The 25,482-nt window shown below is 30.4% G+C and overlaps 1 long non-coding RNA gene across 3 annotated transcripts; it reads left to right on the plus strand.

The window, feature by feature from the left end:
- Positions 1-1,483: 1,483 nt before the first annotated feature.
- Positions 1,484-24,649, plus strand: LOC148309990 (uncharacterized). Of its 3 annotated transcripts, none has more exons than XR_015837451.1 (3): positions 1,484-1,616; positions 2,931-3,104; positions 24,557-24,649. It is a non-coding gene; the product is annotated as an uncharacterized LOC148309990 (long non-coding RNA). The 3 variants fall into 3 exon arrangements; XR_015837449.1 differs by having other exon boundaries at positions 1,499-1,616; positions 2,892-3,104; XR_015837450.1 differs by having other exon boundaries at positions 1,499-1,616; positions 2,896-3,104.
- The last annotated feature ends 833 nt before the right edge of the window (positions 24,650-25,482 follow it).

Raw genomic sequence — 25,482 nt, forward strand, 5'->3', positions numbered from 1 at the left:
AAGTTTAAAAATATAATAAAATGTATTAAAAATAAATAACAAGCCACCTATTGAACTTTTTACTGTGCAACAGATCTTTTTAGGTAAAACCTCAATGTTTTTCTCCATTTGAAAAATATTTACTTTATTTAAAAAAATAATAAAACAATACATTTCTTCAAAATACAAAAAAAACAACACTTTTTGCCCTGTAGCGGGTAAATATTAAGTTAAAAATTACTGGAATATAGCACATTTTCTGGGCATTCCGAAAACATGCACAACTGAAAATTGATGTTTTTTGATATATGACGTTGTTGAAACGAGGGAGCGATATATCACCATTCATATATCTATCCAAAATTGTATTGCCGTACATTTGTCTGTAGTGTGATCGTATTTCGACTGAATTCATCTTTAATTTTTTCAAAATACTAAGGAAACATTTAAAATATTTCTTTTTCGATACAAGTCTAAAATTCTAAATAGTTTCTAAGGCCTTCTCAACTTGACTCTTCCTTTTAGTCAATCAACTATTTAACCAACTGAGTAAATAAAACTGTATAAATACGTATTTATTTTAATTCAAATTGTTTTAATTTGCAATTTTTTGATGTATTGTTCATATGTAACTAAGATAATATATTATATATTATTATATATTATATATTATTATATATACTTTTGTTCATATGTCCGCCTCCGTAGTGTAATGGTCAGCACGCTCGGCTACCGTTCTGGAGGTCCCGGGTTCGATTCCCAAGGGGGGTAAAATAAATATAAGTGATTTTTTCACTGTAATATTTATTCAATATTACCATGGACTGGTACCTGAAGCGGAGGGCTGATCACCTTTCCTTCATGTATAAACGATCAAGATAACACTGCGTTTATATGACATAGTGCCCTATGCACCATTGGGGTGCTGATAAGGGTTTAATTATTATTATTATTAGTGGTATTTACCGAGAAAAACTTAAATTAGGAATGAACGAATTATGATAAGATAGTGTTACAAAATGGTCTATTTTGAATAAATTATCGTTTATTTTAAACGTAGCCCAATTAAACGAATGTGTTTTAAAAACGTTCTCCTGAAAAATCAAGTTTTTTTTTATTTATGACGTTCTTGAAAGGAGTGAGCAGTATGGCCGTATTTGAGTATATACATAGATGAAGAAGAATAAAAAAATCTGTATACATGTGTATGGAAAATATAATTTTATATATATATATATATATATATATATATATATATATATATATATATATATATATATATATATATATATATATATATATATAAATATATATATATATATATATATATATATATATATATATATATATATATATATATATATATATAAATATATATATCCATTTACAAATTTGGAGTTATTGGATGTTGCATCTGAAGCCGGCAGTAGTTCTTCGACGACGAGGAATCCATGTAACAATAATCTAGGCAAAACTTGTCGTTGGATTTCAGTCGACTCCACATCGCGCTAGTGGACGGTATTACGCGCGCGAAATACGAAAACTCTTTGACGCTGTCTCAAAACTGTTTATACTCAAAACAAAGAAAAACCGCGTGAAAACCCACTACCGGTTAAAGGCGAAGTTTATACATCTAGGTAAATTTAACCGCGAAGTTTTGGACTGACGCCTTCCTGTAATATCGCACGAAGTCCCGGTTTTAAACACTCTCAATTTGAATAGTTATTTCTGCTGTAGATAAATATTTTAAAGGAATTATAACCCGGCGTTTGAAAAACCACTTTTTTGAGTTTTCTTTGGTTGTTAAAAGATGAAAATGATTTTGAAATGTGGTTATTTATTTAATTGTTTTTAATCTATTATATTATATATATTTTTAATACGAATTAATATGAAGATATAAAATAAACAGTTTTAAATATCATTTTTATAAGTGGTTGTTGATTTAAAAGTTGGTGCATGATTTAAAAACAAATTGTTATCGATTTTACAATAACTACTTTTTAAGATATTTTGGTTGTTAAAAGATAAAAATTATTTAATAATGGTTATTAATTTTTTTGTTTTAAATAGGTTTTATATATATTTTTTAATACAATTAAAAAATCGCGTTTATACAAATACTTTTTTTAGTTTTCTTTGATTGTAAAAAGATAAAAGTGCTTTTAGAATCAAAAGTTTAAAATATGTTTTATACATATATATTTTTTATTCGAACTAACATCGCATTCAAAATGGATTTTTTCTTGTTTTATTTGGTTTTTTTAAAGGTTATAGTCATAAACATAACCTAACCTTACTTCAGTCCTCCTTTTAATAAAAAATATAGGATATTTAAAATCTTAAATATATATTAAGCACCTTTTATACGTTTTAATAAAAAAAAAACAAAGAAATAAATATCCTGTTTTAACAATAAACATTGTGTAAGTTCTTCTCCAAGCACAAGAGCTAAGTATCTTTTTTGGAGAGAAACAGAGTAACTTGTAATAAGAGATGTTAAGAGTAGAACTGTCTATTAAAATGCATCGAAACACATGTTAAAATATCTGTCCGCCTCCGTAGTGTAATGGTCAGCACGCTCTACCGTTCTGGAGGTCCCGGGTTCGATTCCCAAAGAGGGTAAAATAAATATAAGTGATTTATTCACTGTAATATTTATTCAATACTACAATGGACTGGTACCTGAAGCAGAGGCCTGATCACCTTTCCTTCATGTGTAAACGATCAAGATAACACTGCGTTTATATGACACAGTGCCCTATGCATCATTGGGGTGCGGATAAGGGTTTTATTTTTTATTATTATTAGTGGTATTTACCGAGAAAAACTTAAATTAGGAATGAACGAATTATGATAAGGATAGTGTTACAAAATCGTCTATTTTGAATAAATAATCGTTTATTTTAAAGGCAGCTCAATTAAACGAATGTGTAATTACTTTAATTTAGATTAAATAAAGTAGTTCGCAGTTTTATTATATACCTTCAGATAAAAATGGAGGACAGTGCTGTCGGAAGTGTAGACATTACGAAAGGCAGTATCTTCAATGGCAGAAGTAAGAAGAAAGTGTCCTTAGATTTCAGTGGGAGGTTCAAGAAGTCCGCTTCAACTTTGGACGACATGTAAGTAAATCATGTAATATACAACAACCATAAAAATAAATAATAATTGCAAATCCTTCTCCAAGCACAAGGTATAAGCTTCATTGGAGAGAACTGCGTTATTAATTTCAAGACTGTAAAAGTAAAAATGTCTTATAAATGAATTAAAATTATAAAAACAAAGTAATTATATTAAATAATAAAAATAATGAGAACACGTCTCTTTCAACATCACTTTTGACAACCACACTACTCAAATTTATATATATATATATATATATATATATATATATATATATATATATATATATATATATATATATATATATATATATATATATATATATATATATATATATAATATATATATATTTTTTCACTGTATTATTTATTCAATATTACCCTGGGCTGGTACCTGAAGCGGAGGGCTGATCACCTTTCCTTCATGTATAAACGATCAAGATAACACTGTGTTTATATGAAGCAGTGCCCTATGCACCATTGGGGTGCGGTTAAGGGTTTTATTATATATATATATATATATATATATATATATATATATATATATATATATATATATATATATATATATATATATATATATATATATATATATATATATATATATACATATATTCAATGTAGGCAGAAAGGCAGTGCCTACTCTGGATTACGCGCGTTCCACATAGAAACACGACCAGTGTCTACTATGACTTATTGCCTCCCTTATTTTACTACTCAACTCTACTGCCTACCCCGTTTTAAAACTCTGTGCACGCCACTGGGTAGAATAGTTTAATAGTAGTAGACTCAAAATGCTAGCATTGCTTAGAAAAAAACGTAGAAACGTCAGTTCAAGTCTTTAGAAATATGATACGATTCGTACATCGTATCGTGTGCGAATTCACAGGCAGTATCTATGATTGATTTTAAGGAAGCATTATTTAGCAGGTACTTTTAAGTATTTAAGTATTTATCTCATATAACACAAGAAAGTACGTCCCAGCAAAGCAGAAGATCACAATTAACACACTTTATGGAAACGTACGGTATCGAACAGTTCAATTGAAACAAAACTTTTTTTTTGTTGTATTATCGTAAAAAGTTTTGTTTAATAGTTACATCACCATTTAATATTTAATATGATCTCATTTGGGCTCAATCAAAGATAATACTCTTCTTAGCATCTATAATATTAGGTTTTGGCACGTGGATCCCATTTTTCAATCGATTTTGGAGAGCCAATTCTTACAGATTGCCGATAGATTTTCAATTAGGTTTATGTCTGGCAAAATTCTTGACGAGTCCAACACAATTCATCGTTTTTGTGTGAAAAATTTCATAATTTTTTTGGATTTGTAGCAGAGGATCAAATCCTGCTGAAATATTCCATTACCATTTGACCTTCGTTTTTGTATCTCTGGTAGTATCTTTTCCAGTAGAATGTGGTGATACTTCTCGCTATTCATCATCTCAGTCACTGTAAGAAGCAGCCCTGGTCCATAATACGAGGGACACCCCCAAAACATTTTTTAGAGGGTGTTGAAATACGAAAAAAAGGTTTTTTCAATTAATCTCTTTGATACTGTACATATAAATGAAATAACAAATTAAATAATGGGTTTCTCTGATGGATGACAAGTTAAATGAAAGTGATCAAATATGAATAATTGTTATTTTATTATTTTAAATGCAGTACCACCGAGACTTGACTGTAAAATGACTTAAATCGAGTATAAACAAGTATTTTCGTTTAACCAGGTATATTTGCTTCAAGTTTGCCTCAGGTAGGTAGGTTTACACAAATTGGGGAAAACCCAAGGTACCTACGCGATATTTCCTGTTGGCATTCATCTTTACGGTCTGAAACGATGCTGCAATGTAAAAAGTATTAAATTCTGAATTAATATTGATTTATTGATTTTGCGTTTAATTTGTAGAACTCCATTTTAATTTATGTTTTAATTTTAAATTAAACACAGATTTTTGAGTCTACTAAAATGTATTTTATTAACAAAAACACATAAAAAATTAGTATCGTGACAATTGTTTCGTCTAGTTATGGCATTTTCAAACGAATTAAAATTCTTAAAAATAATATGACTGACAATTGTAATTGCAAAATTAAGTCAATATATTATGCTTCCAAGTTTAAAATCCTTTGGGATTCTTTTCAGGGCAATACTAAGCTAGTAAGATATCGAATAGTCAATGATCATTTCATTGTAAAAAATGCACTTGGTCACCTTCTCCTGCATGACTACGATATACTTTTTTTGTTAGACAGTATAACTGAAATAAAATTATTGAATTTTAAATAATAATAGTCCACTTCGGTCAGCATGCTAGGCTGCCATACTGGAGGTCCCGGGCTCGATTCGCAGGGTGGGTTCAAATAAATATAGGTGATTTTTCACTCTAATATTTATTCAATATTACCCTGGACTGATACCTGATGCGGAGGGCTGATCACCTCTCCTTCATGTGTTAACGATCAAGATAATACTGTTTTATATGATGCAGTGCCCTATGCACCTTTGGGTTTTGGATAAGGGTTTGAGAATGAATATTAAATGAATATGTAACCATCTTAAAACGTCACATTTCAAAGATGGTCCGACGACGAAAATTGGTTGCAAGTAGCAACAGACTGAAAAAAATGGAAGGATAAGAAGAATAATATAAAATATTTTATTATTTCCAATAGGTAATTTAATAGATTTTGGATCCATGTAACTTTAACACATTCAATTATAGTTTTTTTTTTAATATTATATAATGATATGATCGTTAGGTCATTAAATTGTCATTATAACGTACGTCACATTTTGTAATGGGTTCTTGTTACACGAATGCATGTTTTTGTAAAACTTCTCAGGATGCGATTCGATAATCAATAACAGGACAATAATAGAGACTGGCATTTCAAGGACGCGTCACGTTTATTAGGCGCGTTTCCTTACACAAGAGAGAAGAAAGATATGACGTAGAGAGAATGAGAAAAAGAGATAAAGATTCTGACGCCATGGGTGTGGAGCAAAAGAGAGACGTATGTATTGTACAACGAACGACTCAAAGCGATAGATTGTAGATGTACACGTCAGAAGCTATATATAAACAGTGATTGTGCTTTACAAACTCGACAAATCGACTGTAAAATTCGGAACTACAATAGATGCAATTTCTTCTCGTCATCTCGAAAATATCGAATCACACATTTATGACGCGAATATAGTTAAACATAAGAGCAGAGAAAAGCTGATGAAAAGTTGGCATGATTGAGTATTTCAAACGCGTAGGTATAGTAACGTCAGTCGTCGGAACAATCGGCGGGTGCGTACGAGGAGATGCTAAATGTGGATGAGCTAAGAGTGTTTGCAAATACAGAATGGTGTGGCGTTCTATTCTCTCTGCCTACCCCTGCGGGGAAGCAGCGTGATGGTTTCTAGTTGAATACCACTTTAATTTATCAGAAGGGAAGCAAGATGAAAGCGGATTACTTTTAACACAAATTTATTTAGTTCTATCAAATTACAATCAAGAAAATACTTAAGAATAATCGCGTGATTCTAATAGAACAGTTGAAGTACGTGTCGATCTGAGGACGGGCGGCGACGAAGTGTGGCGGGCTCGCTCGTTCCGTTCGTTGCTGGTCTCGTGTAGGTAGCTCGCTATGTCACTCGATTTGAGTTGCCATAGCCGATGTGTGGGTTGCCATAGTCGATGTACATTATATGTGTGGGTTAGTTAGTTTTTTTTTAAACTTGCCTATGACGGTTATCAGCCCCGTAAATGCCCAGACTTCCATATTCTTCTTCATCTTTGATGAGATGTCAAAAAATAATATGAAGGATTATTCATTGATAAAAAAAAACCTTTGGAAAGTAAGGTGTCCAAGAGAACACTACTTATTACAAATAATGTCCTTGCATGTCCTTTGATGAAATTTTGATGAATTCAGTTTTGTATGTCATTATTTTAGCACGCTTCCAGGTTCTCGTCAATAAGACGATATCTCAGTTTGCTTTTGAAAAGATTCATGCTCCAAAAAGATTTTGGCATGAATACGTAGAGTCGAAGAGCCTTCCTGAGGATATTTTTATTAACATTTTTATCGATTGTTGCGCAGTATGATCGATAATCCTGAAATTCTCCAGAATATTGGTCTGTTCCCAATAGTTACCTAAGACAGCGTCGGCATAGATTGTTTCACATTCCTATACACAGGACCAACCTGCCGATGGTTATGCCTGAAGGAAGAGCTACGCTATGTTGAACAATATCTCATTGATCTGGTCCATGTGTCTGAAGGAGTTTTCCGAAGCGGGATTCTTTTACACCTTTGGCAATAGTATTCTTGCTTATTTTCTATTTTTGTTAATGTATACGATTTCATATAATTTTTTGACATCTCATCAAAAATGAAGAAGAATATGGAAGTCTGGGCATTTACGGGGCTGACGACCGTCATAGGCTGGTTTAAGTGATCACTTTACACACGTGTAACATTCACCAATTCTACCCATTATTGACAACCACACTACTCAAATTCTTGGAAGTTCTATATATATGAACCAATTTAGAAACCTTCTTCTTGAATCACTAGAACTTCACTAGAGACATCTATTGGTGAGATGTAAAGAAGCTCTTTCACCAAGCAGAAACTCTTATATTAGTATGTGAGATCCGAATCCTGGATTATAATCACACACATGAGAAACGCCAGAAAATACCATTTTCATTTTTATTATTAAGCTTATAATTTGACCAGATAATTTATTTACAACATTTTGAGTGTGTCCAAATACTTGTTCACAAAATCTGGATTATCTCCAATTACAGGAGGTATTTTCATATTATTTTTTGACATCTCATCAAAGATGAAGAAGAATATGGAAGTCTGGGCATTTACGGGGCTGACGACCGTCATAGGCTGGTTTAAGTGATCAATACGATATACGATTTCAATTTAAGTTTGTAATGTGTATGTTAATTAAAAATAAAGAAATAAATGGAATTGCATTGAATTTGTGCTGGAGTCGCACTTAGAAGGTCAAAGGGCCGCACGCGGCTCCGAAGCCACACTTTGCCAACCCATGGTTTGGGTCAATATCAGCTTTGAAGTTGTGAAATGTGGTATAAACACAACACTATCAAATGTATTATTGATATTATAATATGACGTGATGCGACACGATCCCAAGAATGCTGTTTTAATTCGAAATACAATATGTATTCTTGAAGTACAACATGCAACTTGGCTTTGGTTATACGGCTGTCCAAACTTAAAACACAGTAGGAAACATTTTTTTGTAGAACGTTTTATTTGCATTTTTGGACTAAGTAGAATCTACTTATTCCAAAATGTCTCTTACTGTGTTTTGAGTTTGGACAGCCGTATAGCTTTGGAGTCTATTTGACTGATATCTCCTACAAGTACTGCGCTCCTGGTAGCCGATCGAGCAGACTTGAATACACACACACACACACACATATATATATATATATATATATATATATATATATATATATATATATATATATATATATATATATATATATATATATTATATATATATATATATATATATATATATATATATATATATATATATATATACATATATCCGCAGAGTAAAGATTACACTACCTCCCTGAAAGATATACGTAGAACAGTATGCAGCAATAATAATCCCTTATGCTTCCGCATTATCGACATAATGAAAGTCAGTTTTTTTAAAACATTAATGAGCGATTACAACCAAAACCTGTTTTTGAAGATTTTATTTTAAATACGTTGCTTTTAAACTTTTTTTAATGATAATAAAATTATAAAAATGGAATACAACCAAAATTGAAAGAACCTGATCATATTGTGAACCAGGCAATCACCGTGGATCTTCCTCGAAGGACATCTAGAGGAAGACCAAAGAATTCATGGATGCTGCAGAAAGATAACATTATTTGAAGGCTTGGCCTAGGTGGCGTTGTTTATGATAGAAAGACCTATAACCTGAGGATGATGAGAGCTAACTCCAACAGTCTACAAAGACGATAGGTTAGGATGAATCTCTCTTAAAACCAGGCCACAAAGCATACGCCAAGAAGAAGAGGACGATAATAATAAAAGACATGTTATGTGTTGAGAAATGCTTGTATACATGTAATAAAATACCTAGGTACCTACCTATACATTTTATTAAGTACTTACAAATAGTACCTACATAAAACAGTTCTACCACCAGATGTCGCATGCGTCGCACTGAATAAAACAAAAGACATCAGATGGAAAAAATATAATATTGTTAACTGTCAGAATCAGATAGATAGAAAATTATTGTAAAGATTAATTAAGAATTAACTTTTACTGTCGTTTCTTTAATTACAAAGCAACACATTGTTTATTTTATTATTATACACCCACTCTACATATTATTTACACCCAATTTACGGAGGAAAATATTACCACGTTATATACATATGAGCACATTTGAATATTAAACGTGAAGTGATCAATAAATTTAAATGCATAAAGACAGATTGCCTCTGGATGTGATTGCATCTAGGTCATTTGCATCAGACGTTTATTAGAGTACGAGTTTTGCAATAAAAGCTGCCTACTATAAAAATTATTATTTTTAATGGTGAAAAAAAACTTTTATTGTCAATAAAAGTTGCCTTCTGTAAAAGTTCTAATTTATAATGGTCAAAAACAACACATAACTTCACGAAAAAGATTTTTTTTACATCTCAAATTAATAAATAAATAAAATAAATCAGCATTTGAGTGTGTCCAAATACTTGTTCGTAAAATCTGGATTATCTCCAATTACATAATAATATGAAAATAACTCCTGTAATTGGAGATAATCCAGATTTTGTGAGCAAGTATTTGGACACACTCAAAATGTTGTAAATAAATTATCCGGTCAAATTATAAGCTTAAATAATAAAACGAAAATTGTATTTTCTGGCGTTTCTCATGTCGCTCACTCCTTTCAAGAACGTCATAAATCAAAAAACTTGCTTTTTCAGTAGAACGTTTTTAAAGTTTAGCAATATAATACAATGTATTAAAAATTAATGTCAAGCCACTTATTGAACTTTTTACTGTGCAACAGATCTTTTTGGGTAAATTCTGAATGTTTTTTCTCCATTTTAAAAATATTTAGTATATTTCAAAAAATACTTAAACAATACCTTTTCTTCAAAATGCAAAAACAACACTTTCTGCCCTGTAGCGGGTAAATATTAAGTTAAAAATATGCCGCTTTTGCTGGGATATAGTACATTTTCTGGGCATTCCGAAAACATGCACAACTGGAAATTGACGATTTTTGATTTATGACGTTCTTGAAAGGAGTGAGCGATGTGTGTGATTAAAATCCAGGATTCGGACCTCACATACTAATATAAGAGTTTCTGCTTAGTAAAAAGCTTCTTTACATCTCACCAATAGATGTCTGTAGTGAAGTTCTAGTGATTCAAGAACAAGGTTTCTAAATTCGTTCATATACATATATATAGAACTTCCAAGAATTTGAGTAGTGTGGTTGTCAATAATTGGTAGAATTGGTGAATGTTACACGTGTGTAGAGTGATGACTTAAACTAACCTATGACGGTCGTCAGCCCCGTAAATGCCCAGACTTCCATATTTTTCTTCATTTTTGATGAGATGTCAAAAAAAAATCAAATCCATCATTAATCAATTTTTTTTTATGGATTTTATCGGTTGAATTAAATTGATTGAGTGTAGTAAAAAGGTACAAACTTAAGAATAAATCATATTATGAAAATTAACGAAACAGGTTACACTATAATTTAAAAGTTTTGGGTGATGTCATAAGGTGGGTTTTAAAATCAGCTACGGTATTTTCAGGTACTTTTAATATTATTTAATCTACTTTACTTTTTTCAACTCGACACAGATGAAGAAGGACCTGGATATCTGGGCATTTACAGGGCTTACGACCGTCACGGGCTGGTTTAACACACGTGTAAGATTCACTAATTCTACCCATGATTGACAACCACACTACTCAAATTCTCGGAAGTTCTATAAACATGTATTGTTCATATTTGAGACATAGTGCTTGCATTTACTAGAGACATCTATGGTGAGATGAAAAAGCTTTTTACTAAGCAGAAACTCTTTTATTTGTATGTGATTTCCGAATCCTAGATTATATATTCACATACTCGAGAAACGCTAGAAAATATCATTTTATTCTTTTTTTATTTTTAGCTTATAATTTGACCAGTTAATTTTATTTACAACATTTTCGAGTGTGTCTAAATAAATGTCCATTAATGTCCAGACTTCCATATTCTTCTTGAGATAATAATATAAAGATAACTCCCAATCGAAGATTATCCAGATTTGTGAACAAGTATTTGGACATACTCAAAATGTTGGACATTTTTTACTCATCCAATAAATTAACGTAGGTACTTTAGTACTTTGCTTTCTTTGGTAACATACAGTATCGAACAGATTAATAGAAACAAACCATTTTTGGTTGTATTTTCGTAAAAAGTTTTGTAAAATCTTTTGTTTGTTAGTTATATCACAAATTAATATTTAATATGATCTCATTTGGGCTCAATCAAAGATTTTACTCTTCTAAGCTTCTATAATATTAGGTTTTGGCACGCGGATGCCATTTTTTCGTCTCGAAACCATAACTGAATTATGAACCCCTTGTAGTTTAATCAATTTGGAGAGCCGATTCTTACAGGTTGCCGATAGATTTTCAAACAGGTTTATGTCTGGCAAAATTCTTGACCAGTCCAACACAGTTCATCGTTTTTGTGTGAAAAATTTCATAATTTTTCTTTGATTTGTAGCACTGCTGAAATATTCCATTACCATTTGACCTTCGTTTTTGTATCTCTGGTAGTATCTTTTCCAGTAGAATTGGGTGATACTTCTCGCTATTCATCATCTCAGTCACTGGAAGAAGCAGCCCTGGTCCATAATACGAGGAACACCCCCATAACATTTTTTTAGAGGGTGTTGAAAATACGAAAAAAAAGTTTCGTTTCAATTAATCTGTTTGATACTGATATTTTATTTATTGTTTCGGCATTAACTTTGTGGTAAGACATGTTACAATAATTAAAGAAAACACTTCGTTTTTACCGCTTTAGTTTTATTATAGACTACATGTTTCAGAAGTTAAACTTCCATCATTCAGGTCTGTATAACAACTAAAATATAAAATATAAAATTTTTCTATAAATAAGGAGAGGGGAAAGTAAGGGGAAGGGGTTAGTCAAGGAACGGAGTTTAAAAACAAAGGAAAAATTGAAAGCAATGGCGAAGAATTTTGAAACAATATATTATTTAATAAATTATTATTAGAATTCAGGTTTTTTTGTATTTATTAACTTCTGAAACATGTAGTCTATAATAAAACTCAAGTGGTAAAAAACGAAGTGTTTTCTTTAATTATTGTTTGATACTGTATATTATATCTTCTACATAGGATTCATTGCCACTTGTCTTAGCTATTATATGTATTTCTTATGTTTTACTTGTAAAAAGTATACAATAAGAGTGTGTTAAAGTCATTATTGAAAATGAATGTCATTACCACAAAACGAGTGTCATTGACATAATTTCTGTCCTAAAGAAAGAAAAAGTGACATGCAACCCATCAAGGCATGGGAAAATATTTTCATTGATTTATAATTTAAAGATTACATAAAAAAAAAGAACGGCACAATTCTATGTAGATAGATAAGTAAATTAATTCAGACTTTAAAATCTCTTGAAATTATTCACCGACTGCTCTGAAATTTGGCACGACGTTGCATTGAAACATACACTTGTATTTTGAATTTTTTATTTATTTTAAATATTTACATTTTTATTTATAACATAATACATTTGAATCATTTATACATATAATAATAATAATAAACCCTTATCCGTACCAATGGTGCATAGGGCACTGTGTCTTATAAACGCAGTGTTATCATGATCGTTTTACACATGAAGGAAAGGTGATCAGCCCTCCGCTTCAGGTACCAGTCTATGGTAATATTGAATAAATATTACAGTGAAAAAATTACTTATATTTATTTTACTCCCCTTGGGAATCGAACCCGGGACCTCCAGAACGGTAGCCGACCGTGCTGACCATTGAAACATACACTTATTTTTGTATTTTGTATTTTTTTATTTATTTAATATATTTACATTTTTATTTATAACATAATACATTTGAATCATTTATACATATGGAGAACCTTAATATTTCGATTCGCTTTTGATTTGATTTTCTTTGATTCAACTTGAATGAGCCACAGTTATACGTGGTCCAGTTAGTCTAATAATAAAACGAAACAAACACTGTGATTAAAAAAATCTTTGACTGGTAAAACATGCTATAAAAAAATTCTTATCGTAATGACTGCGCCATTTGTTGAACGTAAAAGTAATGCAAAATAGTAAATTACACAGAAAATAACAATAACTGTTCAATTCACTACGTTTATTTAAATATACTTAATTTCATTAATTGATTCGGCAGTCACTTTGTGGTAAAATCTATCCATTTTTATATTATTTTTTGATATCTCATCAAAGATGAAGAAGAATATGGAAGTCTGGGCATTTACGGGGCTTACGACCGTCATAGGCTGGTTTAAGTGATCACTTTACATACGTGTAACATTCACCAATTCTACCCATTATTGACAACCACACTACTCAAATTCTTGGAAGTTCTATATATATGAACCAATTTAGAAACCTTGTTCATGAATCACTAGAACTTCACTAGAGACATCTATTGGTGAGATGTAAAGAAGCTTTTTATTAAGCAGAAACTCTTATATTAGTATGTGAGATCCGAATCCTGGATTATAATCACACACATGAGAAACGCCAGAAAATACCATTTTCATTTTTATTATTAAGCTTATAATTTGACCAGATAATTTATTTACAACATTTTGAGTGTGTCCAAATACTTGTTCACAAAATAAATATCACAAAGTAAATATCATCTCCAAAATAGATTTGCAGGGACATATCACCTTCGTAGATCAAAACCATTCTACTTTAGATAACTATAAATCTTCGATCCATTTTTAATTAATGTCTTACTTATTAAATACCACTATTTCTTAAAATCTACTGTGACACGTCTTTCGATGCATTCCGCGGTGCATACGGCGTTTGAAAATGATGCGGAATGCATCGAAACACGTGTCACAGTAGATTTTAAGAAACAGTGGTATTTACTAAGTAAAACATTAGTTAAAAATAAATATACTTATTTATATTTTCTTCTTCCAAGCTTCATCTCAACTTATCGTCCTTGTAGACTGTTGGCGTCAGCTCTCCTCGTCCTCAGGTTGTAGGTCCTTCTATCATGGTTAACGTCATCATGTTTTCTTTCTGCAGCATTTATGAATTCTTTGGTCTTCCTCTAGATGTATTTCGAGGAAGATCCATGGCGATTGCCTGGTTCACAATATGATCAGGTTCTTTGCGTCCTATGTGCCCATATCATCCCAATTGCCTTTCCTCTACCTTACTTTTGATTCCTGTTACAGCCAGGCTTCCACGAGTGCGTGAACTCTTATTTTTGTATTTTGTATATAAAAAGCAATTTAAAATTTAATTTTGTGATATACACACACACACACATACATATATGTATATATATATATATATATATATATATATATATATATATATATATATATATATATATATATATATATATATATATATATATATATATATATACTACTACTACTACTACCATCACGCCGTTTCCCCGCAGGGGTAAGCAGAGAGGATGGAACGCCACACTCTTCTGTCCTGACATACACTCCTCGCCTCCTTCACATCCATACATCTAGTCATACATGCCCTCCGATTACGCAGACTTTTGACTTTTTAGGTTCTGATTGATCTGATCGTGCCAAGTCTTTTTCGGTCGTCCACGTTCTGTTTTCCCTCTCACATTCGCCACGTATATTTTCTTAGTCATTCTCTCGCTATCCATTCGCTCCACATGTCCATACCACCGCAAAGAGCTCTTACTAATCTTTTCAATTATTCCTCGTTCAGCCTTACATTCCTTTCTTATATCGTCGTTTTTAATTCTGTCATACAATGATTTTCCACACATTCGTCTGAGGGAGCGCATTTCAATAGCGTTCACTCTGCTTTCATCCTTCCTTTGCCAGTCCCATGTTTCGCTTCCATACATTAGTGTCGGTACTAGCACGCCGTTGTAGAACCGCTAGCTTGGCTCCCATGGACATATTGTTATTATATATATATATATATATATATATATATATATATATATATATATATATATATATATATATATATATATATATATATATATATATATATATATATATATATATATATATATATATATATATAAATAAATATACACACATAAACATAGCGCCTACTGGATTCAAAGAGTTAAAATCGTTCGCATATCGTGGGAACAATAAGTCATTGTCTTGTAAAGATTTCAGTATCTAATACTATAATATGTACTAGTAGGATAATGAGTGCTGCAAAGACAGCGTTTGACCAGTTTTATGGGATGGGAGGAATGGAAATGTTATGAAATTGGGAAGGGAGAGGTAAGGTATGGGGTGGATATGGCAAACTTCGATTGTCTTGTCACTGTTTAAAATATATATAAATATCACCTCCAAAATATATTTGCAGGACATATCCTTCGTAGATCAAAACCATTCTTTTTAGAACAACTAAATCTTCGATTGTAGCAAGTTTCGCTTTTATAAGCCCCCAGGAGATTTGCCTGATGTTGCTGACAATGGATTATTATCACATTTTTTATAACTGCAGACAGTTTTTAGAATTCCATATTGAATTGTTGGGTAATATATCCAAAATAAAACAAGGTTTTTGTTTGATTGAATTTTACTATTTATGTATATCTTAATACGTGACGCGTTTCGTCTTCTTAGGACATTATCAAACACTGACTAAAAATATTTACAAAATGTCGTTATTTACTAAGAATAATTGCTATTATTAGGTCTAGGAGTACATATAATGGTATTAGTTTCTGGTAATTGTGATTCTAGTTGTTTATTTGTGGTTTTTAATTGTTGTAGTTTGAGATTATGTAGTTTATTCTTTTGGGTGTTAATTTTAATGGCAATTATTTGTTGGGTATGTTCTACGAATTGACGGATTATTATCAGACGGGAGGAATATTTAATTTAACATACTCAACCTATAAAGGATTGTATTAGACTCGTGAAGTGTTTATAACAGCCGATATCATAAATATTTTCTTTCATCGTTTTCTTGTTGAAAATTCGCTTTCGTAAATACGTGGTTTTCGTAAGTTGGTAATGAATGACATAATTATCTCTACTTACCACAGTGGGGAAGCGGCGTTATGGTTAGTTAGTTAGTTAGTTAGGGTATTATTTACAGGGCTTATGGCCTATCATACACTGGTTAAGTGATCACTTTATTCACGTGTAACATTCATCTTTCTACCCATGTGAATAGCTAAAATAATTATATTTATAATTAAGTATTAAAGAAATATTTTATACCCTTTCTACAAAAATATCCTTACCTGTTATGTAGAAGGATTTATAGAAAATTCAGTTATATTTAATATAAAAAAATATGAAGTACATTTTTTCTTATTTTGTCCCTAAAAAAGGTCTTAATTAGTTTATTTATTTACTAATTTTAAATGTACATCCACTGATTCATTAAAAAAATATATTATAAACTGTCAAAAAAATTCTCCTTACCTGATAAGTACAAGGATTTATAGGAAATTAATTTTATAAATAAGTATCTTAAAAAAAATTAAGTACATTTTTTGGTATTTTGTCCCTAAGAAAGGTCTTAATTACTTTATTTATTTACTAATTTTTAAATGTACATCCACTGATTCATTAAAAAAATATATTATAAACTGTCTAAAAAAATTCTCCTTACCTGATAAGTACAAGGATTTATAGGAAATTAATTTTATATATAATAATAATAAAACCCTTATCCGCACCCCAATGGTGCATAGGGCACTGTGTCATATAAACGCAGTGTTATCTTGATCGTTTACACATGAAGGAAGGGTGATCAGCCCTCCGCTTCAGGTACCAGTCCATGGTAATATTGAATAAATATTACAGTGAAAAAATCACTTATATTTATTTTACCCCCCTTGGGAATCGAACCCGGGACCTCCAGAACGGTAGCCGAGCGTGCTGACCATTACACTACGGAGGCGGACAAGTATATAATACTTATATATAAGTATCTTAAAAAAAATTAAGTACATTTTTTGGTATTTTGTCCCTAAAAAGGGTCTTAGTTAGTTTATTAATTTAATTATTTTAAATGTATATCCGCTTCCGGGTAAACGGATAATTGAAATCGTTTAATTCAGTAAAAATTGGCAAATTGGCTCGTATTGGCGAATGGAAAATGGGCAAAAAACGGTTTCTGAAATCATGGTTAATTCACCGTCTATAGATTGACTCTCAAGGATTCTCCACTCATTGTATTACAATCTTGTTTTCAAATAGGGTGACCAATCGATATTCAAACAATATACAAGGTTAGCCAGCCAATTAGGAAAGGGAAAAGTGTAAATGAAAAACAATACCGAACTGCGACTCCATTAAATATCTACATAAGGATGTATGGTGTACAGCAGATGTATTGCACAGAATTAATGTAGGGTGGACGAAGTTTTGATCCGTGATGGGAGTTCTTTGTGACCGAAAAATGCCAGCCAAGCATAAGGGAAAAGTCTACCAAACAATTATCTACAAACTCGATTTCTCAGGAAAACGTTTTTAAGTTTAAAAATGTAATACGATGTATTAAAAATAAATATCAAGCCACTTATTGAACTTTTTACTGTGCAACAGATCTTTTTAGGTAAAACCTGAAGGTTTTTTATCCATTTTAAAAATATTTAGTATTTTAAAAAAATATTTAAACAATACCTTGTTTTCAAAATGCAAAAACAACACTTTCTGCTCTGTAGCGAGTAAATATTAAGTTAAAAATATGCCTCTTTTTCTGGGATAAAGTACATTTTGTGGGCATTCCGAAAACATGTACAACTGAAAATTGATGATTTTTAAAAATATATCATTGTTGGATATGGAATGAGTGATATAATAAACACTAAAAAACATTCTGCTTTGACCCAAATAAGTGCTAATAACAATAAATAATTATTTTTCACTATGTGGTCACCCTGGCTACTTAGTATATCAGTCTGAGAAAGGTGCCAGCTGTACAAGATACGGCTTCGCGTCACGAGATGCCCGCGAGAGATAGCGTTTGGTCGAGACGTTAGGATGAGGTGCATGGCTCTCCAAGGCTATGTGCACGAATCGCTGATACGTTCTATGCTTATTGGTCACAAACAATAGACATCCTTTTAATGCTGAAATCTGTTAAATCATGTTTTTATTTTATTATTTATTATCATTCATGTACGCGTATTTTAATATTTTTAAATAATTCTCATTTTAAAAGTTTTGTTTTGAATATATTGTTGAATATATATTGGCACTGCATAATATAAACGCAATGCTATCTTGAGGGAAAGGTGACCAGCCCAGGTACCAGTCTAGGGTTACATAAATATTAGATTGAAAAAATCACTTATATATATTTGACCTCCCTGGGAATCGAACGCTGGATGTCCTGTACGGTAGATAAACACGCTGACTATTTCACTACCGGGGCGGACACACATTATATATATATATATATATATATATATATATATATATATATATATATATATATATATATATATATATATATATATATATATATATATATATATATATATATATATATATATATATATATATATATATATATATATATATATATATATATATATATATATATATATATATATATATATATATATAAATACGTTTTTATTTTTTTTAAAATATCTTAATTAATGTAGGTAATATTATTAATGTATTATTTCAAAAATATGTACAAGTATATGGACAAGTAAAATATGAGTTGAAATACGTATTCAAGCTGGAATATGTATCTCAATAGAGATGATGAATCTGTTTTTATGTGAAGAGATTATAGAAGTCTGTGATATCTATAAAGCAAGTAAATACAATCAAAGAATGTTTTTTTTTCTTTAAAAAAAATATATATAGTTTATTTTTGGAAAAAGTGGAGTTGACCGGTATTGAAAACAAACTCCTGACACGCGGATGTATAAAATGTAACGCTAAAAACAGCAAATTATAATATTACTATAACTGGTTTTCTCTAATACATATAAGTATGCATCCAGAGTGAGAAAGTTATATAGACGCTTTTAGTTATTTAATTTTTTTCTCTTTCATTTATAATAATAATAACAAAAGTAATGATAAAAAAATAAGAATAATAGGAACAGTAAAATAATGATAATAATAATAATAATAGGGTCTCAAATTTGCATTATGCGTAAGGGTTTGAAAATGTACGATGATATGCCTGAATGTATGAAGAATGAAAAGAGTCTGAAAGAATTTAAAAACAAATGCCTTTTTTACAGTAAGAAGATGAAAATATGATGTAAATTAAGTGTAAAAATAGTTTGCATTAAATGTAATTCAAGCTAACTAAAGAAATATAAAAAATATACCGAGATTAGTTGTCATAATAAGAATATTATATTAATTAATTTTAATTTATTCTATATATGCCTGACATCTATCGGTCTCGAGTTTAATTAGTTAGAGCATTTTTGCAGTTTTCTTATTTACCGACACGATTTACTGCTATTGTTGACCGTGACCTCAAATGGCGGCCGCTTTTCGCCGCAACACGCTTTGTCTTCAATCTTTGTCAAAATTCAGAGACAAACATTAACAACACGGGAATAATGGGTTTAATGTGAGATTACAAATACAATGCTTCAAATAATGTTTAAAACGACTCACAGCAACACCATACCGATTTTTAACAAAGAAATTCATTTACAACATTTTGAGTGTGTCCAAATACTTGTTCACAAAATCTGGATTATCTCCAATTACAGGAGTTATTTTCATATTATTTTTTAACATCTCATCAAAGATGAAGAAGAATATGGAAGTCTGGGCATTTACGGGGCTGGCTAATATAAGAGTTTCTGCTTAATAAAAAGCTTCTTTACATCCCACCAATAGATGTCTCTAGTGAAGTTCTAGTGATTCAAGAACAAGGTTTCTAAATTGGTTCATATATATAGAACTTCCAAGAATTTGAGTAGTGTGGTTGTCAATAATGGGTAGAATTGATGAATGTTACACGTGTGTAAAGTGATCACTTAAACCAGCCGATGACGGTCGTCAGCCCCGTAAATGCCCAGACTTCCATCTTCTTCTTCATCTTTGATGAGATGTTAAAAAATAAAGAAATTCATAATCATAATACACGAGGACATAACAAAATACATGTGGAGCCGATAAACACTACTAAATTTGGAGTAAGGTCCTTAAATTATATTGCCAATACCGAAATTAACCAGCTGCCTGACATATAAAATAAAACCCATTCGGGGATCCAAAATGAATGATCTGAGAATGTACTTTATGGTAAAATATAAATTTTATTTATTGTTTCGGCATTAACTTTGTGGTAAGACATGTTACAATGATTAAAGAAAACACTTCGTTTTTTACCACTTGAGTTTTATTATAGACTACATGTTTCAGAAGTTAAACTTCCATCATTCAGGTCTGTATAATAACTAAAATATAAAATTGTTCCATATAAAGGCCAAATTATGAATTATTTTGAAAATTTAGAAATCCAAAAAAACCTGAATTCTAATAATAATTTATTAAATAATATATTGTTTCAAAATTCTTCACCATTGCTTTCCATTTTTCCTTTGTTTTCAAACTCTGTCCCTTGACTAACCCCTTCCCTTTACTTTCCCCTCTCCTTATTTATAGAACAATTTTATATTTTAGTTATTATACAGACCTGAATGATGGAAGTTTAACTTCTGAAACATGTAGTCTATAATAAAACTCAAGTGGTAAAAAACGAAGTGTTTTCTTTAATCATGAAAAATATATATGTAGTGATTAGTCATATTTTCTTATTTTGTTTTTACCTTATGTTTTTAATATTTTCTCACTTGTTATGTTTTCTCATTTTTTATATTTTTCTCATTTGTTTATTTTAAATATACTTCTTGTGCCTATTTATTATACCTGTTTATTGTTTTTATATTTTGCCATGTATTAGTATTAGTTTTGGTTATTAAAAAAATCTTTTTTGTTACTTTATTATTTGTGTTCCAGTCTTGTTAACCTTAATCCCATGTCCCAAAATGAGAAATAGAATATTATATGTATATATGATTTATGTATGTAATATGATTTGAAAATAAAATAAATAAAATGTACACTTCATTTCATTAATTGATTCGGCACTAAATATCTATCCATTTTACATTAAAGTTTTACTCGGTAAATACCATTATTTCTTAACCACCGTACCTTTATATTATTTTCAGGCATATTTATTTATAAATAAGCAAATAAATCATAACGTTTGTTGTCACAAAATATTGTCAGGCATGAAACCTGACAAAAATTAGTCAGTGTATCCGGTACGCATTAAATATTTTTGGAACAGATATCTTTTCTAGTGTGCGTAGGTCATATGGATTAGCGCGGAATGGTGAAGAAAAACCGCGCGTATCACGTACGTTCGTATGTGTAGGGGGGTTAAAATCTATTGTGACACGTATTAAAATGCATTCTGACATTAATTGAGCGTATTTGATGGGATTTGAAAATGATTCGGAATGCGTCGAAATATGAGTCACAATAGATTTTAAGAAATCAAAGATGAAGAAGAATATGGAAGTCTGGGCATTTACGGGGCTGACGACCGTCATCGGCTGGTTTAAGTGGCCACTTTACACACGTGTAACATTCACCAATTCTACCCATTATTGACAACCACACTACTCAAATTCTTGGAAGTTCTATATGTATGAACCAATTTAGAAACCTTGTTCTTGAATCACTAGAACTTCACTAGAGACATCTATTGGTGAGATGTAAAGAAGCTTTTTTATTAAGCAGAAACTTTTATATTAGTATGTGAGGTCAAAATGTTGTAGTATTTACTAAGTAAAACTTAAATTAAAAATAGAAATATTTATGTTTTCATTCGTATACACACAAATGTTTAAATATTACATAATTTTCACAAGCTTAACCTTCCCCTCTCGTTAGTTACTTAGTGTATTCGACCAATAGCCACTTATGAAATTGATTCAAGAGCAGATACCTCTAGAACAAAATCTGGACTTCGAATCTCTGAGATAATAACTCTCCGATCTATAACCGGAAACACATTACGAGACCGCGTAAGGAAAACTGATATCCGGAGCATGGGTAAGACGGAAGATATCTTGAGATGGGGATACTGGAATGAGCATGACAGGAACAGAATGCCAGAAGACAGACTTCCACGTATGGGCGATACGATATTCAAGGAAACCCTGAAAGACGTAGACCCCCAGGCAGACCTCCAAAAGGTAGAGAGATAGCTGGCAGTTAACATCTCAAGAGCAACAGGCGGAAGCACAGACAGATCCTGAGGATCTATAATAATAATAATAATAAATCTTTATTCCAGCTTGACTAAGTGGTGGGTGCAATACTTAGTCAGCCATATATGTTTTACAACATTTTTTTTATACGATGAAATTTAAAATAATAACCAAATAAGAATAAAAATAATAAAAAAGAAACGGTGCAAGCAAAAAAAAAAAAATTTGGAGAGATGTAGATGAACATTAGCTCGGTGGCTGGACATGCGGCAGCACTGTGGTCCAGTGCCGCCGCATGCCAGTCCCCAACTGTGCTCCACAAGCCGCTTTATGATGAGGTTGGAGCTCTTCATCAGGCTCTCCCGGAAGCCTGCCACTCGGTGCCTTAACAGGCCATCTTAATGAGGTAGGCGTGCTGTGGCAAACATACCACTCGCGCTGCAGTGTCGGGGTAACTTCATTAAAGCTCATTATAAAAAGAAGAAGATGAAGAAGAAGATTGCCTTTCTCAGTCTCCAATTGAGTTTAAAAACATACGTCATAGGAATTTTTATCGAATTTCTATTTTGTACGAATTTTTAATGCCACATCTTGAGACGAGTCACGAATCACGAGACTTATCTCGAATGGATCCGACATTTTTTTTGCCACCAATTTGGCAAGTATTTCCTTTCATAGCTTTATCTCACAAAACCCATAATTACCAACAGTGACTTTAAAATATGCACGCCAGTATTTGGGTTATTTTTTTCTCAGCTGTGACGTCCGTGCTTAACAATGTAATATATTATTGATCGAATCGATTAATGCATTTTTTATTTATTAAATATAATACAATGGATACACCTACATGCTTTTCTTAAACGGATATATATATATATATATATATATATATATATATATATATATATATATATATATATATATATATATATATATATATATATATATATATATATATATATATATATATATATATATATATACATATATATATATATATATATATATATATATATATGTATATATATATTTATATACATATATATATATATATATATATATATATATATATATATATATACATATATATGTATATATAAATATATATATATATATATATATATATATATATATATATATATATATATATATATATATATATATATATATATATATATATATATATATATATATATATATATTTATAAATATATATATATATATATATATATATATATATATATATATATATATATATAAATAAATATATATATATATATATATATATATATATATATATATATATATATATATATATATATATATATATATATATATATATATATTTATATTTAAATATATATATATATATATATATATATATATATATATATATATATATATATATATATATATATATATATATATATATATATATATATATATATATATATATATATATATATATATATATATATATATATATATATATAAATAAATATACATATATTTATAAATATATAAACTAACATACTTATATATCAACTGTATTTTGCGTAACATGATAAATAATACTCGGATATTATGGGATATTTAACATATTTCAAAGGATTTTTAAGGCTTATTATTTTTCATATTATTTTTTAACATCTCATCAATGATGAAGAATAATGGAAGTCTGATCGTCATAGGCTGCTTTAAGTGATCACTGTACACACGTGTAACATTAACCAATTCTACCCATGATCGACAAACTGAATGCTCAATTTCTTGGAAGTTCTATATATTATATATGAACCAATTTTGAAATATTGTTCTTGTATCACTTGAGATGAAAAGCTTCATTTTATTTTACACATATTATTTCTATTTTTTTCAGAAAATATGTCACCAATCAAATGAAAGAAGAGAAGGAGGAGAAGAAATTGAAGAAAGGAGACAAAAACTACATTCCATACACATCACTGGTAAGTTTCATACAATATTATTTCCTTCACCGGAGTTTAGGATCTAGATCAATATCTGGTCTTGCAATGTCTTTTTTGGTTCACATATCGCTCACTCCTTTCAACAACGTCATATATAAAAAACTTGATTTTTTAAGAGATTGTTTTTAAAGTTTAAAAACATAATAAAATGTATTAAAAATAAATATCTAGCCACTTATTGAATCACTATTCCAATTCCTAATTCTTTCTGGCTCCATCCCAACTTATCATCTTTGTAGACTGTTGGGGTCAGCTCTCCTCATCCTCAGGTTGTAGGTCCTTCTATCATGGACAACGTCACCTAGGCCATTCCTTCGAATCATGTTATCTTTCTGTAGCATCAATGAATATTTTAGTCTTCCTCTAGATGTCTTTCGAGGAAGATCCATGGTGATTGCCTGGTTCACAATATGATCAGGTTCTCTGCGTCCTATGTGCCCATACCATCTCCAATTGCCTTTCCTCTACCTTACTATTGAGGCCTGTTACAGCCAGGCTTCCACGAATGCGTGAACTCATATCGCGCACTCCTTTCAACAACGTCATATATAAATAAAAACTTGATTTTTCAGGAGACTGTTTTTAATGTTTAAAAATATAATGAAATGTTTTAAAAATAAATAACAAGCCACTTTTTGAATTTTTTAATGTGCAACAGATCTTTTTAAGTGAAACCTGACTGTTTTTTCTCCATTTAAAAAACATTAATCCATTTAAAAAAAAAACAAAACAACACCTTTTCTTCAAAGTGCAAAAGCAACACTTTCTGTCCTGTAGCGGGTAAATATGACGTTAAAAATTTGCTGCTTTTGCTGGG

This window comes from Brachycentrus maculatus, unplaced genomic scaffold, assembly GCF_059751285.1.
Source record: "Brachycentrus maculatus isolate JH-2025_06_01 unplaced genomic scaffold, ASM5975128v1 h1tg000114l, whole genome shotgun sequence".
Taxonomy (NCBI): domain Eukaryota; kingdom Metazoa; phylum Arthropoda; class Insecta; order Trichoptera; family Brachycentridae; genus Brachycentrus; species Brachycentrus maculatus.